The 19,125-nt window shown below is 40.7% G+C and overlaps 1 protein-coding gene across 1 annotated transcript in view; it reads right to left on the bottom strand.

The window, feature by feature from the left end:
- STAG1 (stromal antigen 1) overlaps positions 1-18,010 on the bottom strand; it is a 401,516-nt gene extending 383,506 nt beyond the window's left edge. Inside the window, exon 1 of the mRNA XM_045503549.1 lies at positions 17,774-18,010. The gene's annotated coding sequence lies outside the window, so the exon portion shown is untranslated. The remainder of the gene's footprint in view (positions 1-17,773) is intronic.
- Positions 18,011-19,125: the final 1,115 nt, after the last annotated feature.

Here is a 19,125-nt window from a genome sequence, read left to right as displayed (position 1 = left end):
ACAATAACAGAATCTGACAAAAGAATATTATCAGCATATATAACATAACAATCACTAATTAAAAGACTTAAAGTAGACCAACAAAGCATAGTCTATGGTAGAAATCAAATTGCTCAATTTGGTTGAACATAAGTACTATTTATTGAATACCTATTACTTTACCCAGCACTGTGCTATGTATGTGTGCTATGGAGCACACAAAAGCACATCTCTTCCCTGAAGACACGTAATAGTACAGAAAAGAAAACCACACCTGAATTATCAGTTTCTCACAATACAAACCATACTTAAGTGCCAAACAAGTAAAACAATGTCATAGTAGGGTATTTGCAACCTAACCAATGAATTATTTTTCTCTGGAAAGGTAATCTCAAAAAAAAAAAAAAAAAAGACTATGATTTGGGCGAAATTAATTAGAAAAAGTGTCACTATCAGACCTGAGAGAAGTATGTGATGTTTCTGTGATGTCTGGCTATGGCTTGAACTAAACCGCCACAGCTGTGTTCCTGCTGAAAAGTGGTGGTAGTAAGAGATTTGGGTTTTGTACATCGAAGAAATTATATTCACATACACATGCATATATGCGCCATTTATACATACAGGAACTCTGCTTTGGTTAATAAAATTTCAGTATATCTGTTTTAGGTGACAGTTACCATCCTTTTAACATAACACATCAAAACTATTAGCAAACTGGTTTTTCAAAGCTATGTAAATTAAACTAGAACTTACAGCGTAATGTGAAAAAAATGGCAGTTAGGTTGTCTGGCCAAAATTAAGATATATTTGCCTACAACTTTACTCTGTACTAACTGTGCTGCTAGTACTGGCATACACCCTCAAAACACACATGTACACAATTTCATCACTTTTATTTCATCACTTAGCTTATATAATATTGCCTAAGAACTATTTCTTAACTTGTTGCCTCTTTACCCATTCAACAAATTCTAACACTAGGTAAACAGCTCATTGCAAATGCAAATTTTCACCTCACAGTGATTTCCTTAAAAGGTAAGCTTCCAGGGGCGCCTGGGTGGCACAGTCGGTTAAGCATCCGACTTCAGCCAGGTCACCATCTCGCGGTCGGTGAGTTCGAGCCCCGCATCAGGCTCTGGGCTGATGGCTCAGAGCCTGGAGCCTGTTTCCGATTCTGTGTCTCCCTCTCTCTCTGCCCCTCCCCCGTTCATGCTCTGTCTCTCTCTGTCCCAAAAATAAATAAACGTTGAAAAAAAAAAAAAAAAAAGGTAAGCTTCCATAACACAAAACCATTCCTACTGTGAACACTAGTACCATTATTACCCCTATTCCCAAGGAACTATCACACTAATACAACCTAACCCTCCCCTCCTCCATTCCACCCCCATTGAAAATATTCACACAGCAGGTGAAGTGTAAGTTCTCCACCTTGGCACTATCAACATTTTGGGGTAATAACTCCTTGTTGTAGGAAGCCATCCTGTGCAGTGAATGTTTAGCAGCATCCCTGGCCTCTACTCACTGATGCCAGTAGCATATACCATCAGCCCCAGTTGTATCGACCAAAACTGTCTGCAGACACTGCCAAATGCCCCCTGGGAAGAAGCAAAGTAACTTGTTGAGAACCACTGAATTAGAGGGATGTTTTTAAACAATAAAATGCACACTCATTAGAGCCCTTACTAACCTAAATATACCCTACATAATCCCAACTCTGGCCTACCTCTCTAACCTCATGTAATACCACTAACACTCTTCCTGCATTATGCTCCCTCTATAGTCACTATGACCTTCTCTCACTTCCTAAAATACCACAGCCATTTCTGGTATAGAAATTTTGCTTTTGCTCTTCCTTGTGCTTGATTCTCGCCCAGGTTCTGTGCATGTCCCAGCTTAAATTTCATGTCCTGGAAAATGCCTTTCCTGACTGTATATATGTATATATCTCATTATTACCCATTACAGTAACTAATTTATTCCTTTTATAGCATTCATCAGTACATGCATCAATATAGCATAATCACTACACGATTATTATGTTTACCTGATTCTTGACTGTCTCTCACATGAGGACGTATCTTGTCTGTCTTATTTCTAGTAAGTAGCCAAAACGAAATGAACAAACTTATAACTGGAGAATCTTAAGTACTAGATGAACTGGCATTAATGATAACCTTAGCACAACCCCCACTGCATTCCCCACCTGTATTTACCATCATTCCCCCTTGAAGTGGAGGGGAGGAAAATGCAAGAAAGAGGAAGAGCCAACAATGCTCGTTTGTAAAATATCTTTGCCAACATCATATTCTCTGAAGGGCTGTGTAGAATGCCATATGTAATGAACCTAAAGCACTGGAAAGGTGTGATAAAGAGCCTGTATTCAATAAATGGTGGCTATGTATGTAAAGCACTAAGCACAATACCAATAGCAGATAAATGAAAAACACCACTTTTTCTTTTTTTTTTTTTTTAAAGTAGGCTCCATGCCCAATGTATGGCTTGAACTCACAACCCTGAGATCAAGAGTCACATACTCTGAACCAGCCAGGCGCCCCAAAAAATGCCACCTCTCTTGCCCCTTTTTATTTTTTAATTTTTTTTAACATTTTTATTTATTTTTGAGAGACATAAAGAGAGCACGAGCGGGGGAGGAACAGAGAGAGAGGGAGACACAGAATACAAAGCAGGCTCCAGGCTCCAAGCTCCAAGCTGTCAGCACAGAGCCCAAAGCGAGCCCAAACCTAGAAACCGTGAGATCATGACCTGAGCCGAAGTCGGACGCTCAACCGACTGAGCCACTCAGGCGCCCCCCATCTCTTGCCCCTTTTAATCTTACTCTACCACAAGCTTGCTCTGAATATGGTTAAGAACAGAACTCTGTCCCCAAAAGATATTTCCCTTTCTGCACCTCCACGAACATACTGGGTGTAACGTAGATTAGTTATTCATATACACTGACTAGGGAAAGCCAAATATCCATTAACCAAAACCAATTCATCACAAAATGAGCTCAGAAGTACATTGCAATTAATGTCAGTAAACAAAATAATCATATTAAATATTCAATTTTTGGACCCAGCTTTAAATTAACCTTGGGTGGGGAGGGGGGATCAAAATTGCTGTTTAATAATATCAGTGTTGGTTACTAAAAATACCTACTACATCTAATACAAGTCTACTTATAGGAAATAAAATAGTAAACTGAGTTCATGATTAGACTCAAATAACAACAAAGGGCAAAATACTATTAAGTACTACATAATATTTAGTTAATAATTAGAACAAAATTATTTCTCTTAAATTACCTTTAATATACTATTTCTAACAGCATTCTGTAATGCATTTGGGGGTTTGAGGAAAGTGATATTACAAAGGGAACATAAAGGAAGCCAAATAGCCAGTCTGAATCCTCGTCCTGCTAATTACTAGTTATGTGACCTTTGGAAAATCACTTAACTTCACTGGGTCTCAGTTTCCTCATCTAGAAACTGAGACTTAACCATAGTACCCACCTCACAGAGTTGTAAGAATTACATAACATATTAAAATGCTCAGAACAGTGTTTGATGTATAAGAAATCCTATTAGCAATATTATACATTATTATATTGCTGTTAACTACCATGATATAATTTTGTTTCTTAAACATGTGCATCACTGCAGTAAGTTCTATTGAACAACACTGTATCAGACCACAGGGTAGTTATAATGCCTGGTGAGATAATGTGTATCTTTTTCTTCTCTTAAGTTTTTTAGGAAGAGTTTAGGAAAAAAAGCACTCTAAACCCAAAGCATTTTTTTTAATCTAGTAACTTTCACATGTAACAAAGAATTTGGGTTTCAGTCCTATTTAACAAGTCAAAGAAGAGTGGGGAAGAAAAGAGACTATCTCTAAGGATCTCTTTTCTGAGAGATAACCAAATAAATGGACTTTTTCATTCCCTGTCCACCCTATACATCAAGCTATCCACTAAACTCAGCAAATGGTACCATGCTTAGTTAAGGAATTACCTATTATATTCAAATATAATTGTTAACAAACTAAAAAAGCAAATTTGTGATGTAGTAATATAAGCTTCTCTGACACAGTAAATAAAAGATCTAAAGTTGCATCTAACAATTAGCCTGATTTTTAAAGTACACATTATGATAAATGGTTTTTAGGACAACTGCAATATCTGCAACTTAAGAATACTTGATTTCTATTGGTAACAAAACCACAAGTATTGCTAGTGCATCTGTGATTTGCTGTCCACATTCGAAATCAAAGAAAATGCCAAATCTTGCCTATAGGTTAATGAAGATAAACACGTGATTATGTTCTAATCAAAGTTCATGAGCCCTGGTTTAAAAAGATTGCTTTAAGGGGCGCCTGGGTGGCTCAGTTGGTTAGGCATCTGACTTCGGCTCAGGTCATGATCGTGAATCCAAGCCCCACATCAGGCTCTAAACTGACAGCTCAAGGCCTGGAGCCTGCTTCAGATTCTGCGTCTCCCTCTGTCTCTCTGCTACTCCCCCACTGGTACTGTCTCTCTCAAAAATAAACAAACATTACAAAAAAAAAAAAAAAAAGGGTTGCTTTCAGAGATTAGAGTCACAAAACCCTGTATTCAAACTCACCACTTCCTAACTAGGTAATACTGGGAAAAGGTACTTAACCTCTCTACCTCACCTGTGAAATGGGAATAATACCAACATAAGACTTCTGTGCTATCTAGGGGCACCTGGGGGTGTCTCAGTTGGTTGAGCATCCTACTCTTGATTTTGGCTCAGGTCATGTTCCCAGAGTTGTGGGATCTTAAGTCTCTCTCTTTCTCCCTCTGTCCTTTCCCCACCTTGCGCTCTCTTTAAAAAGAAAAGAAAAAAAAAAAAAGATTGCTGTGCCATTTCATTACTATTATGCTACTAGATACAGTATTTAACACACCTTCAAAAAACATATATACTATTATAATCAGTAACCAAGGTCTGACAATTATATAGTTCATAACCCTCATTGTGCATCAGAAACTCAGATTTGTGGAAGTTGATCTGAGGTAGATCCCAATCACTGGTATATTTTTAAAGCTCCTACATGATTCTAATGTGCAGCCACTGGCCTAAAGACAAAGTTCATGGGGCGCCTGGGTGGCTCAGTCGGTTAAGCGTCCGACTTTAGCTCAGGTCACGATCTTGCGGTCTGTGAGTTCGAGCCCCGCGTCAGGCTCTGGGCTGATGGCTCAGAGCCTGGAGCCTGCTTCCGATTCTGTGTCTCCCTCTCTCTCTGTCCCTCCCCCATTCATGCTCTGTCTCTCTCTGTCTCAAAAATACATAAACGTTAAAAAAAATTAAAAAAAAAAAAAGACAAAGTTCAAACTCTTTAGTTTGGCACACTAAGAATTCTTATCACTACTTATAGCTCTATATTTTAATCACTCCTCCACAGGTAACCAATACTCTGAACACACACTGAACTAACACTTCCTCAACAAGTGGACTATAGTAGTACCTCTCAAACTTCAGCGTGTATCAGAGACATCAGAAAGACCTGTTAAAAATTGTTGATGTCTCTCTGCAAAATTTCTAACTTAGGTGGACTTGGGAAAGGTCCAAGAAGATGTATTTCCTTTTTTTTTTTTTTTTTTTAATTTTTTTTTCAACGTTTATTTATTTTTGGGACAGAGAGAGACAGAGCATGAACAGGGGAGGGGCAGAGAGAGAGGGAGACACAGAATCGGAAACAGGCTCCAGGCTCTGAGCCATCAGCCCAGAGCCTGACGCGGGGCTCGAACTCACGGACCGCGAGATCGTGACCTGGCTGAAGTCGGAAGCTTATCCGACTGCGCCACCCAGGCGCCCCAGAAGATGTATTTCTTAACAAGCTCCCAGATAATATTGACACTGCTGCTGCATGGACCACACTTTGAGAACCACCAGGCAACCCTAGATCACAACCCTGTCCCTTTATATTCACCTAAAATGGCATTCCTATCTCCACCATCCCACTCTTGACCGGCTAACTATCACTTTTCTTTCAAAACTTACTTAAGAATTCACTTTCAGGAAGCAATTGCTCATTTCATCAAATCACCTCAAGGCACTTATCACATACTATAAAACTTGACTAGGAAAAAAACCACTATAGAATGTTCTTAATGGTACACTAATGCTAGCATATACGACTACAAAAGTTAGGTAAAGAGGCCTCCTTTGGATGAATTTTAAAAAGGTGAAAAAGGCAAATGGACAGTCTGTCAAACAGAATGAAATCTGGATTTCAGCCCCCACCTACTCCCTTGGCCAGACACCTTTATGCAGAGCACCAATTCTACAATCAATCATGACAGCCCTGGCATAGCATTACTACTAAAACACAAAGGAGGTACACCTAGACCAACCCCGGATATGAGGAAAGGAGGGAGAGAAGGAGCAATAAGGCTATCAGGAAAGGATGGAGAAGGTATCAGTTAAGTACTAAGTCATGAGTTATTTTCTCTGTACATAGAACAACAAGAACTGTTTTAATGTCTTTATACCCACAGTATATGGCTCACTGTAAATTTCAATAAATGCATGAATGACTTACAATGAATAAAATTGTATGAAAACAGTTGCTAATATAGCTCTTTCTCACCAAATAAAGAAGCAAACACACACCCATAGCTGGCACCAAAAGCTATAAATAACTATCTAAATAATAACGTTTTGGTCTGTACACTTATCAGCTAGAAGAAAGCACAAATTTTTCTAATAACCAGATGGGAGATGAGAAGGCATAAGGAGCCTGCAGAAAATACACTTAGGTATTTCAAAATTAAAGACTTTCAAATGAAAACCTATGTGTTACCTGATTCAGAGTTGATTTCCTGAGTATTTTTCAGTAGACACTAAAAAATGTACAGGAATCTTGGAAACTAGGTCCAAGACACTAATTTCACAATGAAGAAACTGAGACCCAGAGAAGTAATGATTCAAAGACACATAGCTAATTAGTGGTAGAGCTGTAATTAAAACTCAGGTCTCTACCCCTTCGCTAGTTTTCTAATACCATGCTGCCTTTACATTTATAAAATAAAATACTAAATATTCATAACTTAAAAACTTGAGGGTTTTGTTCCTTGTATCCCATTTTTATGAAAGGACAAAGCAGTCACTCACCATCTTATTTTGTCTAAGAATTTTCTCAAAGATGTAACTTTGAACATAAGTTCTGCTCTCGGTAAAATTCATTCCTAATCTCTTTGTATGCAAAATTACACATGCAAAACTAATATTTGTAAATAATAATCCTGGTACTACAACCATCAAAATTTCTCAATTACCAAGAAAGGACTACAATACCTTTACAGGAAGCAGTACATTCTTAAGAAAGAAAAAAGATAGGGAGGGTGGGTGATGGGTATCAAGGAGGGCACATTTTGGGATGAGCACTGGGTGTTGTATGGAAACCAACTTGACAATAAATTTCATATATTGGAAAAAAAAAAGAAAGAAAAAAGAGACTAATTTTTGAAATATGTTTAACAATAAGCAGAAAATTCTGGCTATAAACCTCATCTTAGTTAACCAGAATATCTCATCCTCTAACCACTCTTATTAATAGTTTTAATCTAATACTAGTTCTATGTGCTGATAAGACAAAATTAATTAAAATTCTTTGCTTCTGGAAAGTAACCTCATCATTTATCTATAATTTTATTCACCTTTTAGATGCAAAATTAATGTCCTTTGAATTTATGTGCAATGCAATACAGTCTAACAGTTAAAAGCTAACTTTTTAACTTCTACAGCAACCCATGACAGAGGTATGTTTCGGGTTTTGTTTTTTTTTAAATACTTATTTTTGAGAGAGAGACAGAGCACGAGCAGGAAAGGGACAGAAAGAGACAGAGACACAGAATTCATAGAAGGCTCCAGGCTCTGAGCTGTCAGCACAGAGCCTGACACAGGGCTGGAAGTCACTAGCTGTGAGATCATGACTGAGGTGAAGTCGCACAACTTCACCCACTGAGCCCCCAGGTGCCTCCAGAGGTATGCTTTTATTCCCGTTTTAGAGATGAGAAAACTGAGGGTTAGAGAAGTTAAAGAACTCATCAAGTTTACATACCTAGGAAAGGACTGCATTACAATTTAACAGAGGTGGGGTGCCTGGGTGGTTCCGTCAGACTCCTGATTTCAGCTGAGGTCATGACTTAGCAGTTTGTGAAATCAAGCCCCTTGCTGGGCTTTGCATGGACAGTGTGTAGCCTGCTTGGGATTCTCTCTCTCCCTCTCTGCCTGTCCCCTGCTTGTGCACATGCTCTCTCTCTCTCAAAATAAATAATTAAGCATTAAAAAAAAAAAGATTTTAATACAGGCAGTGTGACTCAGGTGCTAGCAATTCTCTTAGACAATGGCTTTCTTGGCCATTTATCATGGGATAGTGCTTCCTTCACCTGTAAACATACAAACTTTTTGACTATCCCTAACAATGTAAGACACACAGAAATCCATTTTCCTCCCAAAATGGAATTTAAGCTCTAATAATAAAGTAGAACACAACTTAAGATATTTTTAGCTTTTATATCCTGCATTATGTCATAAAAATTTCTGCACATTTGCTACTTTATACTATCTCTACTAGAGAACAGAGGACGCCTACCTCTCAGTGTTATACGTGAGACAGAAAAAATAATAACCTGATATAATCAGGGTCAACAGAGCTCTGAGAGTAAGAGGGAATCAGGTACCTCAAAAGAGACAACCAGGTCATGTTCATGCTTGACTATGTATAAAGCCCATTCTGTCTGCCTCTCTAAGATTGAGAAGATAGGCAATGATCTCTCAAATCTCTACCTGGACCTTTAAACCAATTCAACAATTAGAAGAGAAATTTTGTCAGAGAGTCTAAAAACAGTACCAGTAATATTTAATTATTAATGTCACCATGAATAGAAAAGAAAGGGACTCTGCTGAAAAACTCTTCTGACTCTTGTTTGTGGCTTCCATTTACTATTTCGGGGGGGGAGCCAGCTCCCCATAATTCTGCATTTTATGCTTCCAAAGTATCTTGAACCTAACCCCCTCCACAACATTTCATGTATTATTCCTGTTGGTTTCTTTTACTGCTTTGGGGTTTTTGTTTTAGTTTTTAATCTCTCCTAATAGAACAGAAACTTAAGAGCAAAACCTATGTATTCATGAACTTTATATACTCACTACTCATCATGGAGTCGACCCTCAAAAATATTTATTGAAAAAAATCTTAATTGGATTCCCATCATAGAGGTAAGACAACGAAGACCTCCAGAAATTAAATGTTCCACCCAAGACCACACAACCATTATATGGTGGAACAGGGAAGAAAACTAAATCTCTATAAAATAAACTTCAAAATGCAAAGGATTTCAACATGCAGAAATGAGGCTGAGAGAAAAATGACCTTTTAAGAGATTTAGAGTCTGGATTCAGAAAGTAAGCCTGGGCTGGCTTAAATACTGGCTGTATCATTTATTAGCTGTACAGCCTTGGGACAATCAATGTACAATACTACACAGGATACTGTGCCTCACGAAGACTACCACTTATCAAATCTTGTGATGCCAACAATAAATGCAATAAAACAACTGGAACAAATGAAAATATATAGAGGATGATAAGTGCTGGTGAAGTTATCAGGAAAGATTTTACACAGACAGATACTACAACTCAGTATTTACTTTTTATTTTTTTCTTTGTGAGCTGTATCAATTATGCAGCACAATACATAAAATCTCAATAACAGTTTAAAGAACTGTTTGCTTTATAAGCAAACACCCCATATACCCCCTACTAAGGTCAACAAACAATACTCCAAAGATTTCTTTACATTGTGCCCCTCTCCCATCACAAACTTGGGAAGTTTAATCTAATTAATATTAAATTTAATCTAACCTATAAAATGGATAATATAACAGTAACTACCTCATCAGCTTACTGCAAAACATTTATTGATACATAGTAAATGCTCAATACACATATAAAACAGAACAAAGATGGGAAGATAGGCTAGGATACAGGTATGTTAATCCAATTTGCGGAAAGCAAAAACTCAAAGAGAAGCATAGTACAGAGATAGAGCTGAAAGGCTAGGTTGTAGCCATATGAGAAATATAAGGAAAACTAAATCACAAATAACATAGGGAAAACTAAGAAAATTCACTGGGCAGTTTTGGGAGACAATCCTCCATGGGTCTCTCACTTTTCTGCATATCTTCAAAACAGAGGCACTGAATGCCCATGTCCCAATCTTTTCAAGAATATTAGTATAGTGAACAATCTTGGAAAGACAAACAGCATCTCCTTCAAAGAAAATGGGAAGCATGCTTACCATTTATCATAAGGATTCAAGTTTCCCCACTGCATATACAGATCTTAACACTACCATAGTGCATAAAAACTGGGGCTCAGAGATCTGATGCAAATGCTGATTCTGTCATTAACTAGCTGTATGGACTTGGAAAAATTAGTATACAACACTACACAGGATACTGTGCTTTATAAACACTGCCACTTAACCACTAATGGTATTGCTGTAATGCATTGTTCTTTACCTCTGATCAAGGAGCCCCATGGCTCCTACCAGCATCCATTAAACTGTGGCAGGTTAGGGGCGCCTGGGTGGCGCAGTCGGTTAAGCGTCCGACTTCAGCCAGGTCACGATCTCGCGGTCCGGGAGTTCGAGCCCCGCGTCAGGCTCTGGGCTGATGGCTCGGAGCCTGGAGCCTGTTTCCGATTCTGTGTCTCCCTCTCTCTCTGCCCCTCCCCCGTTCATGCTCTGTCTCTCTCTGTCCCAAAAATAAATAAAAACGTTGAAAAAAAAATTTAAAAAAAAAAAACTGTGGCAGGTTAACTTGTTAGCCTTCAAGTAGGGTAAAATCTCAGGCCTTTCACCATTCATGACATTACCACATAATCAATGTCTATTGTAAGTGAAAGATTCCACTTCCATATTATCAGAAAGAAGAAAAAAGCAAAACAACTACATGCTGCCTTCAAGAGGTATATGTAAAATACAAAGAAAAAAGGTTTTTTAAGTAAATCAGTAAAAAAGATATACAATGAAAAGAGTAAGCTCGAGAAAGTTGAAGTGGCTATATTAATATCACATAAAGTAGACCTGAAAAGTATTACCAGGGATAAAGAAAAGTATTTCTTAATAGTAAAAAGATCAATTATCAGGAAGACATATTATAAACTGTATGTGCCTAAAAACAGAGTTTCAAAATACATAAAACAAAAATTGACAAAATTAAAGGAGAAATAGATAACTGTAAGAAATAGGCAATTATGACTAAAGTCATAGTTGTATATTTTAACCTCCCTCTCAGCAACTAAAAGAACTAGACCTCGCTCCAAAATTAATTTTTTTTTTTCAACGTTTATTTATTTATTTTGGGACAGAGAGAGACAGAGCATGAACGGGGGAGGGGCAGAGAGAGAGGGAGACACAGAATCAGAAACAGGCTCCAGGCTCTGAGCCATCAGCCCAGAGCCTGACGCGGGGCTCGAACTCACGGACCGCGAGATGGTGACCTGGCTGAAGTCGGACGCTTAACTGCGCCACCCAGGCGCCCCGCCAAAATTAAAAAACAAACAAAAATAGCAGCAAATACACAAATGACTTGAAAATGCTACACCTTAATCTAATTGATATTTACAGAATACTACACTCAACAACTGCAGAATACACATTGTTTTCAAGTGTGAAAGATACATTTACCAAGACAGACCATGAAACAAGGTTCAATAAATTTAAAGGAATTAAAATCATACAGTATATTCTCTGACCTCAAAATGAAATTAAGTTAGAAATCAATAACAAGATCTCTAAAATCATCCCAAATGTTTGAAAATTGAACACATTTTTAAGTAATCCACATATCAAAGAAATTACAAAGCAAATAAACTATTTCAAGCTGAGTAACAAAAATACAACATATCAAAATCTGCGGAATACAGCAGTGTTTATAGAAAAATCGATAGTTTTCAATGTTCATATTAGAAAACAAGAAATGTCTATGGAGCACCTGGGTGGTTCAATCAGTTAAGTGTCAGACTTCAGCTCAGGTCATGGTCTCACAGTTCATGAGTTCAAGCGTAAAGCTCTGTGCAGACAGCTCAGAGCCTACAGCCTGTTTCAGATTCTGTGCCTGCCTCTCTCTTCCCTCCCCCCACTCACACTCTCTTTCTTCCTCAAAATAAACATTAAAAAGAAAAAGGGAGGAAGGGAGGAAGGAAAGAAAACAAGAAATGTCCAAAATGTATGACCTAAGGTTCCACTTTAAGAAGCTAGAAAAAAGAGATGGGGCACTTGGGTGGAGCAGTCTGTTGAGCAGCTGACTCTCGATTTCAGCTCAGGTCATGATCTCACAGTTCGTGGGACTGAGCCTGTCATCAGGCTCTGCACTGAACATGGAGCCTGCTTGGGATTCTCTCTCTCCCTCTCTTTACCCCTCACCCATCTTCCCCCCCCAAAATAAATATTTTAAAAAGAAACTAGAGAAAAAAGAGCAAATATGTAGAAGAAAAAAATTATAAGGAAAAGAAAAAAATGAGATAGAGAAGATGAATGGAGAAAAGTAGCAATGTTATTACCTGAAAAGACAGTAATACTGGTAAACCAAGAATGAAAACTGGTTAAGAAAAAAAGAAAGAACATACACCACCAGAAATTAAAGAGAAGATACCACTACAGATCCTACAGACATTAGAAGGATAACAAGGGAATCTTGTAAACAATTTATATCAATAAATCAAATGAGATGAACAAATGTCGTTTAAATACAATCTATCAAAACTGACATGATGAAAAAAAATCTAAACAGCCATGTCTACTAACAAAACTAAGTTTGAATGTTATCAAAAACCTTCCCCCCCACCCCCAACAAAAAAAATTCGTATCTAGGTGGTACCATTGGTGAATTCTAGTAAACACTCAATTCAGAATGAATATCAATGCTAGACAAATTATTTCAGTAAACAGACCTATTTTATGAGGCCATCATAACCATATACTGAAACCTGACAAAGACATTACCACCAAAGAAAACTACAAAGCAATATCCCTTATGAATATCTCCAAACCCCTAAACAAAACATTAAATATGAAACATGAAATACTCCGACCAAGTGAAAATTATCCTAGAAATCAAGGATAAAACAAATTCTTCTGCAAAATAACTGTGTCAATTTATACCACTGCCAAAAGCAGGAGTATAATTTCTTCACATTCTCACCAACACTTGATATTATCAGAATGTTTAATGTTTGCCAATTTGACAGAAGCAAAATGGTTTCCTCTTATGGTTTTACTTGGCACCCTCCTGATTACCAAGGTATAATTCACTGCTCTCCAGTTCAAAGTCACGATATCACTTAGGTGAGATGCAACCAACATTCTTTATTTAAAAAACAAAATCTGAAAATATCTGAGAGCACTACACAAAGGCTAAATACTATTTCATGAAACTTTTATTTCCTGTGTGTGTGTGTGTGTTTGTATTGGGTCACAACGTAAAATTTTTGTTACCTGTGAGCTTCTAGCAAGTTAAAAGCTATTACTGTAGCTGTTTAATTATAGCAAAACTCTATGAGATATTTGGGCAACTTAATAGGGCACCCTTTCTGCCCATAGCACAAAGGAATGTATTTTATAAAAAAAAAGTAGGATTTAAGATGTCCTTCAAGCACAAACTGGCAAAAACAGAATTAAAAGAGGAGGAGGAAAAACCTAAGGGAAGCAATAAGGGATGAATTATATGGAGAAAAGATTCTATAAAACCAACTGGTCTATGACCTACTTAAAGCTCACTTTAAAAGAATCACATTTCTCAATAAAACAGGGTTTCTCTCAGCACTAAGGTAGGAAGCTAGAATCCTATCCTCTTAACTATTGAAATGACAGAAAGCTAACCCCTCCTTCTCTGCAGGCATTCCCCTAATTCCCATCTCAAGATTCATCTCATCCTGGGGCTTAAGTAAGAATATTCTTTTAGGTCTCTACTTCCTGCTTTAGGTAGAAATACCTTAATTCTAAAAATTTATATGCTTATTCGGCTAACAAAGATTTACCAAGCCCCTATTATATCACCTCTCTATTAAGAAATCAAATTGTATCCCCCTAACAATTTTACTCTTTATATTGAAGACCTATATTCTTTAAATTCTTTATATATTCTTTAAAGCTTGATATCCTTAACTATAACTCTCCTAATTGCCTCCTCTTGAAAATATTTTGCTTCTTGGACTCAAACCATCCCACATACCACCTTCTGCTACCTTCTTTGTTCCACCAACAAGATCTCTGACCCTTACAAATAACTATTTTCGTAAGAACAACTTCTTTACAATCTGCAGACCAATCAAGCCACAGCAATTGCCTGCTGCAATCAGTATGTGAATCTACCTGTCACTTAATGGCTCAAGCATTAAAATCTCTTACCTTATTAGATTCAATCTTATCTCTAAAATGGGTAAAACAATAGGTATGAAGGAATAATGATAATTAATTTCCTATTGCCTTATTACCCGAAGTTTTTTAATTCTAGTTTTTAATTTCCTTTAAATGCAATAAAATATTTTTATAGAGGAAGGCACTTAAAATGAGGTATGAGGAAATAATGGGAAAGTAAAAGGTTTAAAGACAAGTAAGTATGAGTAAATTTATCAAGTGGGTTATTGCTTTCCCTCTGTGCTCTCCTTATATGTCTGGATTCTAAAGACGCAAACATAAAGATACCCCTTTCCCAATGGCAGGCAAAATTCTAAGAACCCTCAATGACCCACATCCTATAAATTACCTTCCCTTTGAGTGTAGGGGACCTGTAAACATAATGGGGTATCATTCCAGTGGTGGTTACATGGCAAACAGATTTTGCATATGTATTTAAGGTCCCTAATCAGTTGAGTGTGCCAAAAAGGAAATTATCTTGGGTGGGTCTGGCCTAAGGAGATGAGCTTTAAAAAGGGGTCTTAAAGGGGAGTCTAAAGGTCAAAAGAAAATGAACATACTCCGGGGCACCTGGGTGGCTCAGTTGGTTGAGTGCCCAACTTCCGCTCCAGTCATGATCTCACTGTTCATGGGTTTGAGCTCCGTGTCGGGCTCTGTGCTGACAGTTCAGAGCCTGGAGCCTGCTTCAGATTCTGTGTCTCCCTCTCTCTCTGCCCCTCCCCGCTCGCGCTGGCAAAAATGAACAAATGTTAAAAACTAAAAAAAAAAAAAAAAGAAAAGAAAACAAAGAAAGGATGAAAATGAACATACTCCTTTACTATAGGATTAAGCAGCAAAGAAAAAAGGGGAAAAATCGAAGAAAAGAACTTCCAACTACCTCCATTTTGACATCAGTCTGTACTTTCTAACTGATTAACTCCTCTTTCCAGCTCCTCTCTTAAATGAGGCAAAACACCCAAAAGGCAAAGCATCCCCTGATGGGACCAAAACTACACCCACAAGCAATAAAGACTGCACTGAGCCAGTAAGACCCATTGTGACTGATGCCTGGAGCCAGGTGCTCTTGTACCCATGCACCCATGCTGCAAAAAAAAGATGTATCTTTTTCCCCAGTACACTATATGTAACTGCACTGATTATGAAGATACACAGATCCAGAATCAAAGGGAAAAGCTAAAATTGTATAAAATGTTTAAGCTTTGTTAAACTACCATATACTTTGGGGCGCCTGGGTGGCGCAGTCGGTTAAGCGTCCGACTTCAGCCAGGTCACCATCTCGCGGTCCGTGAGTTCGAGCCCCGCGTCGGGCTCTGGGCTGATGGCTCAGAGCCTGGAGCCTGTTTCTGATTCTGTGTCTCCCTCTCTCTCTGCCCCTCCCCCGTTCATGCTTTGTCTCTCTCTGTCCCAAAAATAAAATAAACGTTAAAAAAAAAAAAATTTTTTTTTTAAATAAAAAAAAAAACTACCATATACTTTATAATCTTCCATTTTAGTGATGAGAAAAGTAAGGCTCAGAGAGTGATATCCCAAAGACAATAAACCTGGGAAATGTTTAAAGTAACTTCCAGAGCTCTTTCCCCTACACCACAGCCCTCTTAAAGCTTTAAAAACGCCATTGAAATCAACAGTTAATTTTATTACTGTCTTCAAAGGAAGCAATCCTAGTAACATAATTTCCCAACTTTCACATCTATTTCAGTAACTCAGCTTTGTCAGAACATCAAAACTAAAGTGGATACTGAGAAATTTCCACTCAAAAGTAGTCTGGTTGTAAAAATGACCATCGGTAAACTGCTTGAATAAATTTAAAATACATTTATTATAAATGTGAAGAAAAAAATTAGCAAAACACCTGTAGGTTTCCCAGAACTTTATTTAGAAAGCAAACAATCAGTGTTATGTGTTCACAAAAATCAAAAGCAAGTAGACACCCTTTCCATATCTTTCAGTATTTCTCCCCTTGTGCAATTTTTTAAATCTGAAATCATCACTGTAAATATGAGAACATGGCACAATATTTCGTACAATAAATAAGTCCTTTTATTTCACTGTTGTGTATATTTCACCATAAAAATTTGCAATTTTCTTAAAACACACATGGAAAACTAAAAGGTAGAGTCGTATTCAAATCCCACAAGTTACAAATCACACAACTTTCTTTATACTAATTCAAATACTTTCACAAACACTGTATTTCCTAGGAAGATGAAAAATATAGTCCTTTCTAGTCACGACCACGCGAAAGAATAAACTATATTCATCACCTTAACAAGAACTTTAACAGCAAATAATTCGCTACCGTCACATACAAACAGCATTGTTTTGAGTCTATAAGCTTCCAAAACCATCCCATGATTTATACGCCCCGGGCACGATTCTCTGCAATGTGAAGAGAATCGATAACATTTCAAATGTGGGTAGAAAGGGTGACGTGACAATCCTAAGACCTGAAAAATTTTTAAGTCCCTAGAGCACACAAGAAGCACCCAGTTCAGACACTCCAATCGAGGCCCAGGTCCAACTCCAGGCACTCCAGTTTCCCAGCTCTTCACCCCGCCCCCACCCCGAGAAAGGAGGGAAAACAACTTTTATTGGCCTCTTCTCCCGGGGAATTGGCAAACTAGCGGGGCAGTGCTCCGGTCTGGACACGTTTTACAGTGAGGCCTCCGTCGGGGGCGGGGAGGGCAAATAGCGGGAAAGCATGGCTTCGAAGCCCCCTCTCCCCCAGTCGCAAGCCCCCTGCCCCACCCCACCAAGAAGAGGCCCCGGCCGGCCGCCACGCCGAGCGACCCCCAGGCCCCTCCGCTGAGGCGAGCTTGTTGTCATGTGACGACGCCGCCGCTAAAACACCGCAGAAACGCAGGGCGGCGGGCGGCGAAAGGCATTCGCACCAGCCCGCCTCGGCCCGGCCCCGCCGGGCGCGGGCGAGTCCCGAGAGTCCGGGCGGGGGGGGGCGGAGGGCGGAGGGCGGGCTTGGCGGCGGGCCCGAGCGCGCCACAAAGGCTCCCGCGCCCGTCGCTGTAGTGCCCGAGCGGGCGGGGGCACGATTTTCAGGCCCGCGGGAGGGGTGGGGAGGGACGAGGGCTCTGGGGTGCCCGCCGCGCCCACAGCCGCCCCCTGGGCGCCCGGACGGCCAGCGACCGCCGCGCCCCGCACAGGCCCACGCGGCCTCCCTCCCCCGCGCGGGGCCCGCGCCCGGCCCGCCCGCCCGCTCCTCGCTCGCGCTCTCTCGCTCTCTCGCTCTCGCCCGGCCTCCATCTTGGATCCGCGCTTCCAGCCCCCGCGCCGCTGCCGCCGCATTCCCCCTTTCCCGCCCCCCGCCGCCGTCGCCGCCGCCCGCACTCACCTCAGCTGCCCATCCGGGCGCCGCCGGCCGTCGACCTAGTTTCCCCCCAAAAGTCTCCGGTGTGTTATTCCCGATGTGGGGGGGTTGTTACGGGGTGGTCGCCGGGGGTTCGGGAGCGGGGGCCGCGCCTTCAACGGAGCTGCAATCCTAACCCGCCATCTGGTGGCATTTTCCACACGCCAATGGCGCCGCTGCAGACTTGGGTCCGGACCGCCCTCTGCTGGCCGCGGCGCTTACTGCCTAGCTGACGGGACGGGCCTGCCCGGAAAGGGGAGGGAGCTGAGGCGCGAGCTGGGGACCGCAGCGGGAACGCGCGCAAACGCTTTCCTGTGGGGATTGCGCGCACGCGCACCAGCGGGGCGGGAAACGTGGCCGCTGCGTGGAGACCCCGCCCCCACAAGGAGCCGTAGCCTAGCTCAGCCAATCGCAATCGGCGGATACCTCTTGGTGAGGGCGTTGTGGACGGTTCTTGGGCCGCCTGAGGCTGGCAGAAAGACGGCCACGGTGGCGCCTGCGCGCCCTGCTAGCCGAGTTGCCGCCCGCCATTTTCGGAGCTTTTCCGAGACCTGGGAGGGAGGCCCGCCCCCGGCCGGTTCACTGAAGCCCCTCCCCAGGTCGCGAGACTGGCGCTTCCCTGCAGCCTCGTCTGACTTGTGCTGCCTCCACCCCACGTCCGGGAAGCGCTCTGCGGAAATAGGAGGGAGTGAAGGTGCCAAGCTCTTCATCCAACTCTCCTGGGTCTAACGAGGGCCTCTGAGCTTAGCATTGTATTAGCTACCTTTTGTTGACTGTTGGGAAGACGGTTTTGCGAGCGAGGTTGAAAAGGTTTCGAGAACTGTTTAGGCCCTCCCATGCCGACCTAGACGCTACAGTGCCTGCCCCAGGCCGATTGGCGTCGTCCCTGCCTCTGTAAAGCAGATCCTCTCCGTAGTGCCGGCTTTGCATAAGGCGGCAGCATTGGCTAGTTAGTGAAAAAGGAATGTAGCTGCACTGGGAAAATACAGCCTCAGCTTTGAGAGTTCTCTTCCCACAGCGTAGGACAACTCTCAGTGGCTCTGAAATGAACGTATTGACTAACGTGAAATGTAACCAAAATATGTCCTTGAACGTCGCCTCTTCTACCCGCCTTTCTGTGGCAGTGGCTCCTACATTTCACCTGCTCACAACTTTTCAATACAAAAGTGAATCCTTAATCTACCTGGTCAGCAGCCCCATTCATGACAATTCTTTATTGCTAGAGCCAGCTCTGTTTTAATATTGCCTTAGAATCCCTCAAATCCTTTAGTCTTCAGACCCAATTTCCAATAAATTACCCTATTCCCTGTTTCTTTCCCAAAGGTCACAAAGTGTAT

Source organism: Leopardus geoffroyi, chromosome C2, assembly GCF_018350155.1.
Source record: "Leopardus geoffroyi isolate Oge1 chromosome C2, O.geoffroyi_Oge1_pat1.0, whole genome shotgun sequence".
Lineage (NCBI taxonomy): Eukaryota > Metazoa > Chordata > Mammalia > Carnivora > Felidae > Leopardus > Leopardus geoffroyi.
The sequence above is the reverse complement of the archived record's forward strand: the minus strand, read 5'-3'. Positions and strand labels throughout refer to the sequence as shown.